Source organism: Denticeps clupeoides, chromosome 7, assembly GCF_900700375.1.
Source record: "Denticeps clupeoides chromosome 7, fDenClu1.1, whole genome shotgun sequence".
Taxonomy (NCBI): domain Eukaryota; kingdom Metazoa; phylum Chordata; class Actinopteri; order Clupeiformes; family Denticipitidae; genus Denticeps; species Denticeps clupeoides.
The window spans coordinates 3,034,398-3,041,265 of record NC_041713.1 but is presented as its reverse complement, the minus strand read 5'-3'; the positions used below and the strand labels follow the sequence as shown (position 1 = coordinate 3,041,265).

Sequence of the window (6,868 nt, the reverse complement as noted above, 5' to 3'; positions counted from 1 at the left end):
ACACACACACACCCCCGCCCCACCCAGCAACACCACCCCACCCCACATCACACGTAGGCTGCATGCGCCGGAGTGCAGAGTGGCCACGGTTACAATTACAACAACGTTAATAATAATAATAATAATAATTACAACTGTTAACGTTATTTCAATTAGCATGCTTGTTAATAATACAATATATATATAATCGTATCATCGCCAGGAACCGTGGAGGACGGAGCAGCCGCGCCGCCGCTCCTGCAGTGCAGTGCCGGCGCCGGCCGCGCGGGGGCGGCAGAGGCGCGCCGATCGTCACACCGGAAGCGGGGCCGCGCCGCGAGACTCGTCCCCGAGGGTCCGCTAGGCGTCATGCTGATGATTCATTCATAAGCCGAGAGAAAAGCTCCGGCGGCCGATACCTGTCACGATGTGGCCCCGGAAAGCAGCGGCCGCGGCCGCCGTTCTGCGCTCACCTTCCTTACATTTACCAGACGCCCTTATCCAGGGCGACTTACAGTCAGTAGTTACAGGGACAGTCCCCCCCCTGGAGCAACTTCGGGTTAAGTGTCTTTCTCAGGGACACAATGGTAGTAAGTGGAACTGTACGCCATAAATGTGGACAGTTCCAGTTTTTTCTCAGTTTAGGACAACTGGCTCTTCATACACGTACAGTACAGGCCTAAAGGTTGGAGACACCTTCTCGTTCAACGTGTTTTCTTTGTTTTCATGACCATTTACGTTGGTAGATTCTCACTGAAGGCCTCAAAACTATGAATGAACACGTGTGGAGTTCTGTACTTAACAAAAAAAGGTGAAATCACAGAAAACATGTTTTTTATTCTAGTTTCTTCAAAATAGCCGCCCTTTGCTCCGATTACTGCTTTGCACACTCTTGGCATTCTCTCGATGAGCTTTAGGTAATATTTAGATGAACTTGTAACCTTCTTATTGTCTGACTTCTGTATAGAAACTGCAACAGAGTGAATAAAAATATTGTATTCATAATTGGGGGTCCCAGTGAACCAGAATTAATCACTTCGTTGTAAGTCGCTCTGGATAAGGGCGTCTGCCAAATGCCTTAAATGTAAATGTAAGAGGTCGTCACCTGAAATGGTTTTCCAACAGTCTTGAAGGAGTTCCCAGGGGTGTTGTGTGTATATATATGTAATTTTGTGAAATTTCCATTCTGCATATTGTTATTGGAATAGTGGATGTAACGTGGCTGGTTTCAAATCCATCGGCATGATCCGCACGATATTTCTTTTTGTTCTATTTTTAATTTAGCGTGTGGTCCTGCATGATTGATGGTGGGACGTGCGTGTCCCAGCGGAGAGGGTCGCCCCGTTACTAAAACCGTCACAGCTAAATCACGAGAGCTGTCTCCTACGTGCGTAGTGTTAAAGGTGAACAGATGTTTCGAAATCCTGGTTGTAAACAGCCAACCCGCACCTGCGATGGACCAGAGATCAGGGAACCGAGACGCCGGGACGTGCGGCGTTCTCGCCAGAGGCTTACGCAGGACGGAGGAGGAGGGGGACAGCTGGGCAGCAGTTCACAAAGCAGGATCAAGCGCTGGCAAATCCTGGACGATCCGGCGGGACGTAATCCCCCGGCCCGCGACGTTAGATCGTCGCGTTTAATGGTGGAAGGTCACGGGTCACGGGCCTTCTCCCGAAAGGGACAGCCGGTCCCAGCTAAATGGAAGCAGTTAACAGATAAACGTGTGATGAACGTGTTTTTGTTTCCCGAAGACGTGGAGAGCCAGCTTTTCCCCAACCGCAGATGTTCTGCAGAGAACAGTGTGCACGACTTCATGAATTCACACGAGGCCTCGTGAATGAGAAGATTTTCATTTGTTTTATTTTAACCTCAAGAAGACATTTCACATTAGAGCCACCGGGTTTCCAGCGCCGTCTACAAATAAATCGGCCGGGACGGTGGGGAGGGGGGGGATCCGTTTACACTTTTTTTCGGGGGATGGCAGGAGGACAAAACTGGGAAAACGCGGCGTGGATTCTCGGAATCAGCCGGTCCGGCGCCTCGGTCGGAAGGGAATGCTGGGATGGTTGGAGGAGTCAGTGCAGAAGACCTGGAAAAAAAAAAAAAAAAAAAAAAACAAGGCCGCGAGGCGCCGCCATTAACGCCATCGAAACGGGGAGCGCGGCTGGTTACTGTCCGACCTGGAGCGGGCGGTTGGCGGGGTTTACATTTTCCCGGGCCGAGCGGCCCCCTCACGACGCGCCGCCGGCGCTCTTCAGGCAGGCGGCGAAGGCCTCCATCAGCTCCTTGCAGGCCCCTTCGCCCTGTCCCTTCACACTGCAGAGGAAACACACACACACACACACTGGTTCGTTTCGTCTCGCCGTGGCACGGTGGCGGTGAGGCGATACGGAGGATCCGGTCGTCGCTACGCGTGCGATTCGCAGAGTTATACGAGGGGGGGAGGGAAGCCAACGATCGGAGGCTCTCAGCGCTGATAGCAGCAGCAGACACTGACACACGGCATTAGGGTGATGGAGCGAAAGAGGGAGGGGGCGGGGTTGGGGGGGGGGGACCCATCCGCGTGCGGCGGAGAGAGAGAGAGAGAGAGAGAGAGAGAGAGAGAGAGAGATGCTAGGCCTGAAAAACACAATCGGCTGAGGCGGCGAGGTAATGCATCCTTCCCAGCGTGTGTGTGTGTGTTCATTCAGAAGGTCCGCCTCCTCCAACCTCAGCTCCACCCCCCGCGGGGGTTGGAAAGGGGGGGTCGTTCGCACAAACACAACTCACTGATGGGCCGCGGTGATGTAACACACAGCTGGTGGCTTCGGATTAAAAAGGGGTTTATGTCCGCTGAGTGTGTGTGTGTGTGTGTGTGTTCCAGTGATGACCTCACAACACGCAGAGATTCATCCCAGTAATCCAGGACGGAGGGGGGGGAGGGGTGAATGGTCCATTGTGAAGCTACGGTGGGACCAATTAGACCAATCAAGTCCATCGTCCTGCCTGACAGTAATTAGAGCCCCCCGGGCCTGGGAAAGACGCCGCGCCGCTTGTCCCCGCGACGTCACGTCCGCCGGTGAAGATGAAGACGAGGGGGACGCTGCGGACGCTGGCCGGAAACGTCCACGCCGAAGTGGAACTGAATTATTTACTCGGAGGCTTACGTCCGCACGGAGGTCGATGCATTATACATCACAGAGAACACAAGCAGGGACCGTTCCGCACCACACACACACACACACACACACACACCAGTCAGCCTTCTGGACGACGTTCTGTAGGCAGCAATGACAAACTCGAATCCTTCGTCCCTTCAGCCAGTTTCTACTCTGCAGTTTTGACGGTTTGGGACTCGGTTGGCTGACGACTTCTCTGCTTGTTTTACTGAGTGGCTGAAGTGTGTGTGTAGGGTGGTAGTAGCCTAGTGGGTAACACACTGGCCTATGAACCAGGAGACCCAGGTTCGAATCCCACTTACTACCATTGTGTACCTGAGCAAGACACGTATCCCTGAGTGTCGCCGGGGGGGGGACTGTCCCTGTAACTACTCTGGATATGGGGGTCTGGTAAATGCTGTAAATGTAAGTGGAGATGCAACGAAGTGACGTAGAAAAATGAAGTGATTGTCACTTGTGATACACAGCAGAACAGCACACGGTGCACACAGTGAAATTTGTCCTCTGCATTTAACCCATCACCCTGAGTGAGCAGTGGGCAGCCATGACAGGCGCCCGGGGAGCAGTGTGTGGGGACGGTGCTCAGTGGCACCTTGGCGTATCGGGATTCGAACCGACAACCTTCTGATTACGGGGCCACTTCCTTAACCGCTAGGCCACCACTGGCCCCCTTTTTACAGTATGAGGAGCCATCAGACAATGATGTTCAACCCCAAAATATCTTTACACATGAACATGAGAAGCACATTGACATGATATTTCATGGCGTCCCTTCTTATCCTCCGAGTCGCGGCGAGTGCTGTAAAAGAGTCTGCGTGGGTCTCCATCCTACGTTACTCGTAGGAGAATGACGTGTGGAGACCAGAAGCGCCAGACAGGTAGGAAGTTAAATATTTACCGTCATTAAAGCTTCAAATGAAACATCCACCGGAACCGGGGCGCGGTCAAGCTCGTCCTGTAGCAGGGATCAACCCCCCCACCCCCCCCAAAAAAACCCGAGACTTGCACACCCAGCACGTTCTCTGGCCGAACCTGAGCCCCCCCCGTGTCACGCTAACGGATCTCATGGCCGTGTCATCGCCTCACACCAGTGCCGGGTGTCACATACGAGGCTGGCACGAACCCCGCCGGGCGCAGGAATGTGCGCGCGCACACAAACACCCGGCACAGTTCGGGATCAAACGGGCGAGTAGCGGGTGTTGGGTTTACAGGGTGGGGGGGGGGGCACCACGGAAAGACTAGACGTCCACTGGAGAGCCTGCCGAGGCAAGGTGACCGAGGAGCCATCCCGAACGAACATTGGCGCAGAAGCCCCGCCCACCTTGCCAGCAGAGCCAAGATGGCCACCCGTGGAGCGGTCGGGGTGTCGCGTTGCCGGGAAACTCAAGCCGGCCTACGGAACGGTCGCCAGTCCTTCATGCAGACACGCCTATTTATAAGAGCTCTATATATAGAGGCAGAGGCGGGTATAGATTACCCATGCTGCCCTGCAACGACCTGCGTTAAGCAAGCAGCACATTATTAATAATATTATTATTATTATTAACCAGACAGTAATATTATCATTTAAGCTGTAGCCGGGCGGAGTGGTACTCCGGGTCCTTTACTGACCTTTAGCCAGAGCACGGACCCCGCCCCCGAGTCCGGGTGTTATCTGCAGCCGCAGCGAGGGTCTTATCAGGCCTCCAACGTCGGACCCCGGCGGCCTTATCAGAGGCCGGGCGATCGCTGCGGCTTGAGCAACGCGTCACGTCGAGTGACATTGGGCCGTCATTGAGGTGGCCACGGGCGGCCGGGCGCGTCACAATCCCTCTGTTTTTTAAGGAAAATGAAGCCACGGTGCTAATCCTGGGGGGCAGGGTTGGGAAGGGGGGTGGTCGAGCGAACGAACGAACGAACGAAGGGCCTCGGGCTGCGGCCGAGATGAGGAAACGTGACGTTGACACATTCCATACAGCCGGTCAGGCGTGTGCAAGCGCATCAGGCCGCTGAAATTCCGGCGCCCCAACGTACCCGAAGAACAAAGACGGTTAACGAGTTGCAGGAGAAATTATCGGACCAACGTTGACGCCCAAGCGCAGCGACCGCCATCCCAGCCCGTGGTCCTCCATTTTACCAGGATGAGAGCGGCCGCAGAGGGGCTGTGAGCGGGGTCGGGCGGGAACGGGGAGACAGACAGACGGACGGATGGACGCGGACACACACACGCCGTCGCTCTCACCATTTGTCCAGGTCGGCCTTTACGGCTTCACAGGCTGCTGGGACGGGGGTCTCGGCCGGGGCAGCGGTCTCTGAGTCCGACATGTTGAGCAGCGCTGCCGCGTGTGATGCTTCCCTCGCTCCTGAGCGTGGAGAGAGAGAGGGAGAGAGAGCGGGCGAGTGAGTTCGCACGAGAGGGGAGTGTACAGCGGGGGGGGGGGGACGTGAGAGGACGGAGCACATGTGTGCACAGGGACGCGGGTAAAGGGTGCGAGAGGGGGGCGGGGTCAAGGGGTACTGGAAAAAGTTCACGGGAGCGCGAAAGAAGTTCGAGACTCAGAGAAAGGCACACGGTGTGCCCAGGCAGAAAAAAGCCACATGTCCCCCAGGCCAAAGGTCAACATACAGCTGTCACACACGAGTTAACACGACACGGGTGTCTAATACTGAAAACCGGCATTTTCGGAACTAAAATGCATAAATTAACCGGAGACACCTATTGATAGATTAAATGATATTCGTCTAGAGGTAAATCTTTATTTACTTTACTTTACTTACAAGAGTAATTTTTATTTGCATATTTACATACTTGAGGCTTTTGGCCTTCAAAATTAAAAAAAAAAAAGGAAAGTTCTCCAAAACTAAACTTCTTTTAAGTGTGTAAAACGTAACAAGGCAGAGAGAGCTCTGTAAAGTAATTAAAAGCGCAACTTGATGCAGGACTGTGCAGGTTTAAACAGCACAGTCCCTCCCTGCCACCGGTTTGCATTCCTCACACAATAAAAAAAGAACACGGGCCGCTCCGGGGCGAAACGGAGAGGCCGACGCACGAAGCACGACGTCCCCACGTGTGCATAACCAGATCAAATCAGTCACCTTCAAAAGGAGATGACGACAAACCCCACCACCTGCTGCCTCACCATCATCACCACCACCATCATCATCATCTCCGTCGCTCACCTGAGTGGGGTTCAAACGTACCTGGCTGTGCGCGCCGGGGACTTTGTGCGTAACGCCGAGCGCAAGGTCACCGTCGCCTTTTTTTTATCGGCGCTGTGGACGCTGACCACGCCCCCCCCGTGCAGTCGGGTCGCCGGCAGGGGGCGTCGCCTGCGGAGCGTCAGCCGGACACCTTTTCTAAAGTTCTATCTGCCTTCCTCAGTCTTAAATCCCTTTTACTGTAATTATGTGGTGCTGTTGCATTGCAATAGGGTGGTAGTAGCCTAGTGGGTAACACACTCGCCTATGAACCAGAAGACCCGGGTTCGAATCCCACTTACTACCATTGTGTCCCTGAGCAAGACACTTAACCCTAAAATTGCTCCAGGGAGACTGTCCCTGTAATACTGATTGTAAGTCGCTCTGGATAAGGGCGTCTGATAAATGCTGTAAATGTAAATGTAAATGCAATAAATTCAATAGGATCATGGCGAATGATGCCTGGCCCAATGCCTTCCTCACTGTGGAATCCACACGGGGTAGAAGCTGCAGGATATCCAGGCCACTAAAAACTCACCTATTTAGGAAAAAGT

The 6,868-nt window shown here is 53.9% G+C and overlaps 1 long non-coding RNA gene across 2 annotated transcripts; it reads right to left on the bottom strand.

Annotated features, from left to right (window-relative positions):
- Positions 1 to 1,866: 1,866 nt before the first annotated feature.
- On the bottom strand, positions 1,867 to 6,429 carry LOC114794401 (uncharacterized). Of its 2 annotated transcripts, none has more exons than XR_003750347.1 (4): positions 6,318 to 6,429; positions 5,359 to 5,479; positions 2,187 to 2,295; positions 1,867 to 2,068 (listed from the first exon to the last, which is right to left on the bottom strand). It is a non-coding gene; the product is annotated as an uncharacterized LOC114794401 (long non-coding RNA). The 2 variants fall into 2 exon arrangements; XR_003750348.1 differs by lacking the exon at positions 6,318 to 6,429 and adding an exon at positions 6,213 to 6,231.
- Positions 6,430 to 6,868: the final 439 nt, after the last annotated feature.